Source organism: Bufo bufo, chromosome 3 (assembly GCF_905171765.1).
Source record: "Bufo bufo chromosome 3, aBufBuf1.1, whole genome shotgun sequence".
In the NCBI taxonomy this organism is placed as follows: Eukaryota; Metazoa; Chordata; class Amphibia; order Anura; family Bufonidae; genus Bufo; species Bufo bufo.
Window position 1 is genome coordinate 361,755,681 of NC_053391.1, and position 13,942 is coordinate 361,769,622.

At 43.4% G+C, this 13,942-nt stretch overlaps 1 protein-coding gene across 3 annotated transcripts in view; it reads left to right on the plus strand.

The window, feature by feature from the left end:
- KCNQ4 (potassium voltage-gated channel subfamily Q member 4) overlaps nucleotides 1–13,942 on the plus strand; it is a 215,588-nt gene that overhangs the window by 83,606 nt on the left and 118,040 nt on the right. The window lies entirely within an intron of this gene.

A 13,942-nucleotide genomic window follows, 5' to 3' on the forward strand; every position in this document is an offset into this window, starting at 1 on the left:
GCCTAGTAACCAGCCAGCCTGGGCTCACAGGTGCATGAAAGTAGCCTTGTAATGCCCCTCCCCTCCCACAAACTCAGCAAACTTCTTTGCTTAACACAAAACCCGAGCGATTCAGAGAAAACATAAAACCTGAGCGATTCAGGGAAATACATAAAACCTGAGCGATTCAGGGAAATACATAAAACCTGAGCGATTCAGGGAAATACATAAAACCTGAACGATTCAGGGAAATAAGACCTGGGTGAATCGTGGAAATATGTGAAAATTTTAGCTAATCAGGGAAATATATGAAACCTGAGATTCAGGAAAATACACCCTGAGATATTCAGGAGAAAACACAACCTGAGTGCATCAGAAAAGACTCCCCCCCGTAAAAAAAAAAAAAAAGTATATATATATATATATATATATATATATATATATATATATATATATATATATTTCCTTTTTATTTCTTTTATTTTTTTTTTTATTTTTTTTTTCTTTTTTCTTTTTATATATATATATATATATATATATATATATATTTTTTTTTTTATTTTTTTTTTTTTTATTATTATTTTTTGAGCGGTGGCCGAGTGACCGGGCAAGAGTGGAAAGGAAACAGGAATGACCATGGTATAGAAAGGATCGCAATCTACCCGAATCAACGGACAGCGCTGCCAACTCTCCGGCGATACTGAAGACCTAGGAATGGAGGCTCGTGATGAATAAAGGAAGGCTCCGAGCTGCAGAGGATCGTAAAGCCGCCACTCAGCTGGACCTTAACTGAAACCGTGGAGTGACCGGACACGGAGGAGCCCTGCGACACAATTGAGGATGGATCGAAATTCCGGTGGCCTGAGGCCCTGCTTACATGAAAATAAGCTTGCGTTGGTACGAGACCCGGAGAGAGGTGCGATCTGGTGGCACTGGAATGAAGCGACGGAGAACCAGGATGCAGCCTGGGCGCCATGGCCAACTGCTGGATGACCCTGAACTGCCAGAATCAGGGCCCGAAGTCGCGCTGCATGCAACGAGACCTGCGGGAAACAGGAATCCAGACATGCAGGACACGAACCAGGTAACCAGGAACCAGCCGGACCCTGCTGAAAACCCCTGAGCGTTCCAGGCAGATGCATGGAACCTGAGTGATTCAGGCAAATACATTGAATCCTGAGCGGTTCAGGCAACATGGAGTCCTGAGCGAATCAGGCGATTACATACACCTTTCGTGAAGATGACGGACCCTGGGTGCGTCGGGCATTACCTTGAACCTGGGTGGACCTGGCCACTACCTAACCACCGAGAGACCAGGAAAAAATACAGAAGCCTGAGCGATTCAGGCCAATACTTAAACCTGAGTGATTCAGGGGAATACATAACCAGACTGTTCCAGGAAAAATATGCAATAACTATATGTGACCGGAACGTAGTACGACCGGTGCCTACGAGAAGGCTTGTGTCGGTCTGGGTACGTACCTGGGCTTAGAGGCTACTACCTGTACTGATGTCTTGGGTCACCTGACCTTGGTCCAAATGTCGTACAAGTGAACGGTCAGGACACGTTCCTGAGAGGACAAATTCATAAAGTTCGGAAGGGAAAGAGAACATAACTGGATGACAGGCCTGGGCGAACCAGGAGACAGAGGTAGGTGTGAGCCTGGGCGAACCAGGAGACAGAGGTGGTTGGGTGCCTGGGCGATCCAGGAGGCAGAGGTAGGTGTGAGCCTGGGCGAACCAGGAGACAGAGGTAGTTGCGTGCCTGGGTGATCCAGGAGGCAGAGGTAGGTGTGAGCCTGGGCGAACCAGGAGACAGAGGTAGTTGCGTGCCTGGGCGATCCAGGAGGCAGAGGTAGGTATGAGCCTGGGCGATCCAGGAGACAGAGGTAAGTATGAGCCTGGGCGATCCAGGAGATAGAGATAGGTGTGAGCCTGGGCGATCCTGGAGACAGAGGTAGGTGTGAGCCTGGGCGAACCAGGAGACAGAGGTAGTTGCGTGCCTGGGCGATCCAGGAGGCAGAGGTAGGTATGAGCCTGGGAGATCCAGGAGACAGAGGTAGGTGTGAGCCTGGGCGAACCAGGAGACAGAGGTAGTTGCGTGCCTGGGCGATCCAGGAGGCAGAGGTAGGTATGAGCCTGGGCGATCCAGGAGACAGAGGTAGGTGTGAGCCGGGGCCAACCAGGAGACAGAGGTAGTTGCGTGCCTGGGCAATCCAGGAGGCAGAGATAGGTGTGAGCCTGGGCGATCCAGGAGACAGAGGTAGATGAGAGCCTGGGCGAACCAGTAGAGCAGGGAGACAACAGCATATAACGTGAAAGCACATACATATATCACGTGGCCCTGTCGCCACCATAGAACAGATGACTGCAGTGAGCGTTTAGTGACCGCTGATCGCGTATGGCGTGTGATAACGATCTAGCCTACTCGTGGTGAGACCCCCAGCTCTCTTTGACCACCGCACTAAAACTAGCGCCCTTCCAGCCCAGCGGGGCCCCAGGAGCCCTCCCCTTATACGAGGGGACCGAGGATGACTTTGTCTTCCTCCCACCTGGCGCTGCGTGGCACGGCGGGAGTGTGTATGAGATGGCTGGTTTGTTGGATAATCCTGCTGAGGTTTTTTTTTTGCCTGTTTGTAGATGTGGGCCATTGTTACCCAGGGGCTAGACACCCCTATTTACTTCGTATATGGCCCGTTTTGGCGAAAGGGGGGGGGGGACCCAGTGGGGACCGAATTTACCTACACTGGAGCCGCCGCACTGAAGCCGCCAGGTCGATTAAGTCCGCCGGGCCTGAGTGAAGTTTCCTGCGTGCGCTCCACTCTGGAACGCACGCCGAACACGTGACCAGGAGCCCAGGCCTGGAACGCACGCCGGGTTGCAACGGCGCCCAAGCAAAAGACGGGACGGGGGGGAGGCCTTGTGGAGGGGGTAACCGCAGGCCGGACCCTGCCCCCCCTGCCACCTCAGGAGGGAGGTAAAATTTCTTTGACCAGGAATGTGTATCGGCGTGCGTTCCACGCTGGAACACACGCTGACCCAGAGAGCCGGAAGTATGTGACCGCCACTGGAGGAGCCCTTGTGGAGCAGGGAGCATCATCGCACATTATTTACCACTCCTGAAGACGTGAACGGCGGTGTATGGAAAACGAAACGAAGCAGATGAAGCAACTCACGACGTGCACGGATGCAGTACCAGAGCAAGCGACTCCTTATCAGCTATGAACAGAAGCGCCCTGAGGAGCTGGGGGCTGGAGCTTAAGAAGGTAAGACGCCCACAAATTCAGGCTGACTTTTCAGCCCTCCACATGTGTCCGGGTCACGTGTGTGGAAAAAGCAAACATCTAGTGTGTTAAGTGGCATATGTGCAGCATCTGTCCAGTTTGTAAGTGGCCTAAGTGCCACTTATTGTGTGGCATCTACTGAGATGTTCCTGGTGGACATTTGTGGTTTTATTTTGGTGCTTACATAACATTTACATACATGCAGATACATTTTGGTATACACTGGTGTGAAACAGGACTTGTTATACATAATTTCAGACCTCACAAAACATGAACTATTCAATTCAAATAATACATAATACATGCAGATAGCATTCAGTAGCCAAAATGATTACTTTGGGAGCCAGGAGTGCAGTTTCTTCATACACAAGGGTACAACATAAGAGCAGATCATGCATTTGATATTGGGTTCTGCAGAATAGAGGGCCAAGATCCAATTGAAAATGGATGCCTCAAGGGACCCCCTCAGTATGGCTGCATTTTAATTTAATCAGATTCAGCAGCTACTGACGATAAGCTTGAATGTACATAGAACTAAGATACACAGAATTTTATTTAGAATCAGTGCTATACATTGGGGGGACTTAATAAACAAAAGTACCAGCATTTTGTCAAATATTGTGGCAAAACATGGGGAACATGGAAACATGGAAACATCTAAGGCTGGTTTCACACAGGCGTTGCGGATTGGGGCCGGATGCGTTCAGTGAAACTCGCACTATTTTGCAAGCAAGTTCAGTCAGTTTTGTCTGCGGTTGCGTTTAGTTCAGTTTTTTCCGCGCGGGTGCAATGAATTTTGATGCGTTTTTCACGCGCGTGATGAAAAACTGAATGTTTACAAACAACCATCAGTGAAAAACGCATCGCACCCGCACTTGCTTGCGGATGCAATGCGTTTTTCACGCAGCCCCATTCACTTCTATGGGGCCAGGCCTGCGTGAAAAACGCAGAATATAGAACATGCTGCGATTTTCACGCAACGCAGAACTGATGCGTGAAAAACAGCGCTCATGTACAAAGCACCATTGAGATGAATGGGTCAGGATTCAGTGCGGGTGCAATGCGTTCACGTCATGCATTGCACCCGCGCGGAAAACTCGCTCGTGTGAAAGGGACCTAAATCATTCAAAATGTTTAGAAAGGAGATGTTGTAAAATTTGAGATACGTTTGACACTCTAGACTTGCACCTTTGGTTTCTTTTAGTGTACATTTTGACACAAAATCAATAAAAACCCAATTTAAACCGATAAATGAAAATTAGAATAAAAATTACAAAACACTACAGAATACTGCTCATGAAAATCCAGTATAGCAAGGCACTAGATAAGGATAGGACCCTATCCTCATCCAGTGCCTTGCCATATTGTATTTTATTAAATATTCTTTATTTAAAAAAATTACGCTAGTCTAGAATGAACATGTCCATATTGAACTGTCTTCCCACCTCTCATCCAACTCACTTTTTGATCCACAACAATCCGGCTTCAGACACAATCACTCCACTGAAACAACCCTAACCTTGACGTGCGGCAGACGGGCTCAAATAATTTTGTACAAAATGATTTGCCAAGCATCTCTAATTTATAAGTATAGCACTAGCAATTATTATGCATTTTTGTACTTTATTTGGTTAGCAGAGAGCTGTTGCATTGCATGTTTTGTTTTACAACCCTAACCAAAGTCGCCAACGATCTGCTAGCTGCCAAAGCTAAATGTCAATAATCTGTACTCCTCCTTCTCTTCCCTTGGCATCAAAGGTCTGGCACTCTACTGGATGTCCTCTTACCATTGTTTCTCATTCATACACCACCTGCTCATCATGCCCCCTCTCTATTGGTATCCTTCAAGGCTCTGTCCTGGGTCCCCTACTTTTCTTCATTTATACATTCCTCATGGGACAGTTCATAGAGTCCTATGGCTTTCAGTACCACCTCTATGCGGATGACACTCAAATCTACTCCTTTGGCTGAAATATCACTTCCCTGCTATCCAGAATCCCAGAGTGTTTATCAGCTACATCTTCATTTTACTCGCTTCTTAACACAGTTTTCTCAACATGGAGAAAACTGAATTCATCATCTTTCCACCATATCACTGACCCCCCCCCCCCCCCACTTCACCTTTCCACTACAGTTAACAGCACCCTGCTGTCTCCAGTCTCACAGGTCCTTCAAGCATCCAAACCCGTACCTCCACCTGCTGCTTTCAACTCAGACACATCTCTCATATGCTCTGCTTCCTCACCTCTGAGTCAACTAAATACTACTGCATGCCCTTGTTATCTCCCGCCTGGACTACTGCAACATTCTCCTCAGTGGCCTCCCATTTAGCACTCTCGCACCCCTCCATATAAGGCCGTCTACAACCTGTCCCCTGCTTACAGATACACCTGTACATGTAATCTCTGATTCTCACAGGACCCCCTTCTTTGTTCTCCTTTCATCTGTTGTTCACACAATCGACTACATGTTCAGTGACAAATAAATAATAGTAAAAATAATAATACAGTCCAAATATATCTCAAATTATTATTTTGGTCTAGGGTAGAAGGCTTTTTGGCACTTGACTCAGCATGTATCGATCCCACACTTAGAGGGCCGGTCACATATACTGAATTTTTAAAGATGTTAGGGTACTTTCACAGTAGCGTTTTTCTTTTCCGGTATTGAGTTCCGTCCTAGGGGCTCTATACCGGATAAGAACTGATCAGTTTTATCCTAATGCATTCTAAATGGAGAGTAATCCGTTCAGGATGCATCAGGATGTCTTCAGTTCTGTCATCTTGCCTTTTCAGGATGGAGATAATACCGCAGCATGCTATGGTTTTATCTCCGGCCAAAAATCCGGAACACTTGATCCGGCATTTTTTTTACAAAGGAATGTATTAGTGCCGGATCCGGCATTCAAAATACCGCAAAGCCGGATCCGTCCTTCCGTTCTGCGCATGCGCAGACCCCCAAAAAATGTGAAAAAATAAGTGCCGGATCCGTTTTTCCGGATGACATTTCAATTCATTTGTAAGGCTACTTTCACACTAGCGTTCGGAGCGGATCCGTCTGATGTTTCATCAGACGGATCCGCTCCGATAATGCAGACGTTCGCATCCGTTCAGAACGGATCCGTCTGCATTAAAACTTAGAAAATTAGAAGTATGAAAGTAGCCTGAGCGGATCCGTTCAGACTTTACATTGAAAGTCAATGGGGAACGGATCCGCTTGAAGATTGAGCCATATGGTGTCATCTTCAAGCGGATCCGTCCCCATTGACTTACATTGTAAGTCTGGACGGATCCGCTCGCCTCCGCACGGCCAGGCGGACACCCGAACGCTGCAAGCAGCGTTCAGGTGTCCGCTCACTGAGCGGAGCGGAGGCTGAGCGCTGGCAGGCGGATGCATTCTGAGCGGATCCGCCTCCACTGAGAATGCATTGGGGCCAGACGGATGCGTTCGGGGCCGCTCGTGAGCCCCTTCAAACAGAGCGCACGAGCGGACACCCGAACGCTCGTGTGAAAGTAGCCTAAGACGGATCAGTTAAAAATGCCATCAGTTTGCATACGTTTTGATGGATCCGGAAGGCAGTTCTGGCGACGGAACTGCCTGCCGGATTCCTCTGCCGCAAGTGTGAAAGTACCCTAAAATGTGACAGATTTTGTGGCATAATCAAATTAGTTTTGCTTATGTCTGCCAGCAATGAGATGGAGTAAAAAAGTGTGTCTAAAACATGTTTGTGAGTTTACCATGACGTGATCCATTTTGATAAATGTCTTATAAGTTGATTCATCCTACAAGAATACTGATTCTTCTTCCACCTTATAAAAGAATAATAGGAATAAGACAGAACTTCAATCTAGGAAGCTAAAAAGATCTGGGTTGCATGAAAACTTTCTATGTAGAAAAATTTAATGAAAAAGTTGTATTTGCAGAATGGCTACTTTCACACTTGCGTTCAGAGCGGATCCGTCTGGGGTCTGCCCAGACGGATCCGCTCATATAATACAGACTTGGGATCCGTTCAGAACGGATCCGTCTGTATTATATTGTAGAAAAAATTCTAAGTGTGAAAGTAGCTTCAGACGGATCCGTCCAGACTTTACATTGAAAGTCAATGGGGGACGGATCCGTTTGAAAATTGAGCCATATAGTGTCAAATTCAAACGGATCCGTCCCCATTGACTTACATTGTAAGTCTGGACGGATCCGTTTGCCTCCGCACGGCCAGGCGGACACCCGAACGCTGCAAGCAGCGCGGAGCGGAGGCTGAACGCTGCCAGACTGACGCATTCTGAGCGGATCCGCATCCACTCAGAATGCATTGGGGCAGTACGGATGCGTTCGGGGCCTCTTGTAAGAGCCTTCAAACGGAGCTCACAAGCGGAACCCCGACGCTAGTGTGAAAGTAGCCTAATGATCTTGTGTCTATCCTCGAGGATCAGTCTCTTTGTTATATTTTGCAGCTGTTATTCCATAAACTTAAAAGACAACTGAACTGTATTTTCATATGGAGTCCATGTGGGGTCCCCAGCCCACCCAGTCAGATGCCATATGATCATGCCAGATTCTCTCAGAGAATCACTGAATTCAGCACTGTTTATTGGAGGTACTGGCTCTCATTAAAGGGAACCTTTCACGTGCTCTTTGCCCCCCAAATGGCCTCCAATACCTACAGTATTAAATGCTCATGCTGTTTCCAATGGTCCACTATCATTATCTCATTTATATTAAAAAGCCTTTATAACTTATATGCAAATTAGCTGAGTCAAGTCAAGGGGGTGGAGACCCAGCTGTATAAGTCAAGCTGACTACACCCCCACTCCAACCTCTTTCTGGCTCGCCAGAGTAATGGGAATGTCAGTGCAAGTCTAATCTTGTGCATGTGTCTTGACTTTTCAACTCTACACCCTGGTGAATCTGCGCTAGCTTCAGAGGTGTACAGCTCATGTACTGCAGTTAAAATGTAACGAAGCATAATGGTGCATGCCTTCTCTACAGGTCTGTACTGGTGTGCCCTCCCCACTAGGATGTCAATTAAAGGGCTTCTGTCACCCCCCTAAAGTCATATATATTTTTTGGGCTCCTTAAAATCCTTATGCTGCGATTTATCAATATATAGGGCTCTTACTCATTTTCGTTCAGTAGTTTCTTCAAAAAATTGACTTTTATAATATGTAAATTACCTCTCTACCAGCAAGTAGGGTGGCTACTTGCTGGTAGCAGCCGCATCCTCCTTTCATAATGACGCCCCCTCCTCATGTTGATCTCGCGCCTTCGCCGTACCGGTCTTCAGTCGGCGCAGGCGCACTGATAGGAGGACGCTCGCTTGGCCGCTCCTTCCTCAGTGCGCCTGCGCCGAGTGTAGATGTGACGTCATCGGCACAGGCGCATTGAGGAAGGAGCGGCTGAGCGAGCGTCTTCCTCTCAGTGCTCCTGCGCCGACTGATGACCGGTACGGGGAAGGCGCGAGACTTAAAACGCAGACAGGGCCAGCCAGAGGACGAGCGCGTTCGCTGGCCCTGTCAATCAACATGCGGAGGGGGCGTCATTATGAAAGGAGGATGCGGCTGCTACCAGCAAGTAACCGCCCTACTTGCTGGTAGACAGGTAATTTACATATTATAAAAGTAAATTTTTTGAAGAAACTACTGAACCAAAATGAGTAAGAGCATTATGGATTGATAAATCGCAGCATAAGGATTTTAAGGAGCCAAAAAATAATAATATGACTTTAGGGGGGTGACAGAAGCCCTTTAAGCTAGACAGAGGCAGAACTAAGGGTGTGGGGAGCTTGACTTGTGGAAGTAGATTATAAAATAAATGATAAAAAGTAAATTGATGTAAATTAGATAATGATGGGACCATCAGAGCCATGAGCTCCAAGAGGTGCTGGGGACTGTTTGGCGGTAAAGAACATGTGACCAGTTGTGCATGAAGACTAAGTGGCGGTGATCCATTGGAAAATAATATGCAAGGTCTCCTAGAGAAAAAGAACTGATTTGCTAGTACCACCTTTTGGATGCACTCCCCATGTCAGTGTTCATATTTTGAACAAGCCTTTCAAAGTGAAAAAAAAACAATTACATGAAGAGAGAGAAGGATTTGAGCAAACCTACATCCACAGAAGACCTATGGTTAGTTCTCCAAGATGTTTGGAACAAACTCCGATCCGAGTTCCTTCAAAAATGCGTAAACCTAGAAGAAGTGATTCTGTTTTGAAGGCAAAGGGTGGTCACACCAAATATTGATTGGATTTAGATTCCTCTTGATCATTCACTTTGCATTTTGTTAATTCATAAAAATACGCTGTTAACACTTCTATTTCTGCAGCATTTTTACACACCTGCCTAAAACTTTTGCATAGTACTGTATATACTTTTTTTGCATTGCTAATATAGAAGAAGCAATTTTTAACATTGCTTTTTTACTTTATTGTTTCACTGTACATATTTCACTCTGAATAACCTGCTAAATGAGTTTTTCAGGGTATTTTGGTCATGTGGATACCTAATAAGTATAGTTTTTTGCATTTATTTAATACATTCATATGTTAAAATCCATCCAGAATTCCAGATCGAATGCTGCGCACATAGCTGATGGGTGTTTAGTGCATGAGGCCAGGCAGTTTTGAGCTAGACACAGAAGAAGTATGGACACACGTCGGGTTTTCTGATACAGGAGTGAAGTAAAAAAAAAAAAAGAGTACAAGTCATATCTGTCCTTTAAACTTTCTCTCCTTTTATGACTCACTCCTGATTTTGGCTTCCAAAACTGCGTGCAGGAACCTGATTGCGTGGTCGTACCCTAATACGCCTTAAAATACCATTTAGCTGTAAGCAGCAGCATTAGGGTCAGGGCAGTTATCAGTCTCTAAGTGTAACAAGTATGTTTCCAGTCATTGGCAGCAAGCAGAGATTTTGAAAATAGCGAGCAATTAAAACTCGCAGGGGGGATATATCCACCCCCCACAGCAGTTTTCTGGCATAAAAAAAGTTGCAATCCTGTGCAGGCGCTGCTGTATAATCTATAGATCACTTGACTGCTTTCAGAGCTTTCTACATTTAGAAACGCTGGTTAAGGGAAAATGGGTAAAAAACCACAAATTTAGAGTTTGTAGCGTGATCCCGCCTTCCCCTCCCCTCATGGTTCTACGGACTTAACTGCTTTGTACCTGGCTTGTATTACACAGTGGTTTTGGAACACATCTCTAAAGACTGTTTCAAGTAATTGACTGTGAGAAGAAGGAAGGATGTGTTTTACAAATCTGGTCCTTTCACACAGGCAACATTTTCACTCCCTCATTCATGGAATGGAAAGGCTTTTGTACATCGAAATATTTCCATACATAAATCAATTTCTTTCTGATGGTTTGATGGTTTTTGCAAAAATATTTCTATTGTACTCAAAAATAGGGATGAGCGAATGTTTCATCCGAAGTCGATTCGCATAAAACTTAGTTCTAATACTGTACGGAGCAGGAGCTCTGTACAGTATTAGGATGTATTGGCTCTGATGAGCCGAAGTTATTGCTTCGCAAAGTGTCGCGCCATAACTTCATAAATTCATTTGTACTGTAAAAAAAAACATTTCCCGAACTCGGGTTCGGTTCCAAGGTACAACTTAAAACCGAACCCGAGTTCAGGAAATGGTTTTTTACAGTAGTAATTAATTTATGAAGTTATTGTGCGAAGTCTCGCGAGACTTCGCGAAGCAATAACTTCGGCTCATCAGAGCCAATACATTCTAATACTGTACGGAGCTCCTGCTCCATACATTAGAACTAAATTTTATGCGAATCGACTTCGGATGTTTTATCCAAAGTCGATTCGCTCATTCCTACTCAAATATTCCACTAGATTGGGCTCAAATATCTCTTAACCCGAAGTCTGCTGCTGAGTAGTGATTTATGTTGGCTGAGTACACATGTACCACACTAGTGCAAAGTAAGCAAGACGGGGGTGTTGAGGGGTCTCTGGGGGGTAAGTGATACCAGAACAAGAGGAGGTGTAAGTCAAATTCATCCCTCGAGGCAGCTGTTTAAGATTGTGCTGATGGAAGGAGGCATGGGAATTTTTACCTTTACAGTTCCTGTTGTTTGACTGTATTTTAGCAGTGCTGTATAAAATCCTTTCCAGATGTCCTTTAAAGGGGTTGTCTCTCTTCAGCAAATCGGTTTTATGATGTAGAGAAAGTTAATACAAGGCACTTACTAAAGTATAGTGATTGTCCATATTGCCTCCTCTGCTGGCTTGATTCATTTTTCCATCACATTATACACTGACCGTTTCCATGGTTACGACCACCCTGCAATCCAGCATCGGTGGTCATGCTAGCACACTACAGGAAAAAGTGCCGGCCTATGCGCCCTTCTGTGGTCCTGTGCTCTTTCCTATAGTGTGCAAGCATGGTGACCACTGCTGGATTGCAGGGTGGTCATAACCCCTGGATACAAGCAGTGTATAATGTGATGGCAAAATGAATGAAGCGAGCAAAGGAGGCAATATGGACAATAACAATATATTAGGAAGTGGCTTGTATTAACTTTCTCTACATAATAAATGCCACTTACTGAAGTGAGACAACCCTTTAATGACGTCTATATAACAATCTTCAAATTTATCATCTAGGTTACTAATAGTTCTTCTTCCCCAAAAATCCTGGTGCACAATCCTCCTTCCTCAGTCCTAATGGTACTAAAAAACATAAAGCTATATAATCAAAGATTATGTTTTAAAAGTGATGGACGGATAGATAGATAGATAGATAGATAGATAGATAATGGATGAATAGATAGATAGATAATGAGATTAGATAGATAGATAGATAGATAGATAGATAATGGATGAATAGATAGATAGATAGATAGATAGATAGATAGATAGATAATGGATGAATAAATAGACAGATGGATAATGAGATATGATAGATAGATGGATAGATAGCTAGAAGAAAAGATAGCCAGCAGCACTCCGAGATATTAAAGGCAAACGGTGGTTTATTAGACCCAAAGTCAAGCGACGTTTCGACAGCAACAAGCTGTCGAAACGTCGCTTGACTTTGGGTCTAATAAACCACCGTTTGCCTTTAATATCTCGGAGTGCTGCTGGCTATCTTTTCTTCTAGCTTATTGGGCCTAGGTGCTGGTCCACTTTTGCCAGACGTGCACCCCTCGTCTACACAGTGTGCTGCCTCCTCATTTTTTCCAATTGGATAGATAGATAGATAGATAGATAGATAATCAGATATGATAGATAGATATGAGATAGATAGATATGAGATAGATAGATATGAGATAGATAGATAGGAGATAGATAGATAGGAGATAGATAGATAGGAGATAGATAGATAGATAGGAGATAGATAGATAGGAGATAGATAGATAGGAGATAGATAGGAGATAGATAGATAGAGAGATAGATATGAGATAGATAGATAATCAGATATGATAGATAGATAATCAGATATAAGATAGATAGATAGATAATCAGATATAAGATAGATAGATAGATAGATAATCAGATATAAGATAGATAGATAGATAATCAGATATAAGATAGATAGATAGATATGAGATAGATAGATAATAGATAGATAGATAGATAATAGGTAGAAAGATAGATATGAAATAAATAGATAGATAATAGATAGATAGATAGATAGGAGATAGATAGATAGATAGATAGATAGGAGATAGATAATAGAAAGATAGATAGATAGATAGATATGAGATAGATAGATAGATAGATATGAGATAGATAGATAGATAGATAGATAGATATGAGATAGATAGATAGATAGATAGATATGAGATAGATAGATAGATAGGAGATAGATAGATAGATAGATAGATAGATAGATAGATAGATAGATAGATAGATAATCAGATATGATAGATAGATAGATAGATATGAGATAGATAGATAGATAGGAGATAGAGAGATAGATAGATAGATAGGAGATAGAGAGATAGATAGATAGATAGATAGATATGAGATAGATAGATAGATAGATAGATAGATATGAGATAGATAGATAGATAGATAGATATGAGATAGATAGATAGATAGGAGATAGATAGATAGATAGATAGATAGATAGATAGATAGATAGATAGATAATCAGATATGATAGATAGATAGATAGATATGAGATAGATAGATAGATAGGAGATAGAGAGATAGATAGATAGATAGATAGATATGAGATAGATAGATAATAGATATGAGATAGATAGATAGACAGATAATAGATAAATAGATAGGGGATAAATAGATAGATAAATTATAGATAGATAGAAAATGGATATTTTTCTTTTGTAATTGTCTCTTTATTAAAGTATTTTATATAATACAGTAATACACCAATGAAAGCAAACATTTGTCCATTAAATGCATAGATAATCAAAGAAGGGACATAAATCCAATAACAATAAATATAGCAGTTGAATATTTGCAAGATACATGAACCAAGATCTATTTAGCAAAATATAGTAAAGTATACCATAGGTTGTGATGTTTGTCACTAAAGAGTCATATAAACAGTAAACTCGTACAAAAGGGGAAGACACCACAAGACAAGACAAAGGGGGGGGGGGGGAGGAAGGGGGGACAGGGGACTGGTACCATTAATGTTTAAGAGTGTGAGTCAAAAAACTCATCCCATAATTGCCATACTTTCTGAAATCGATC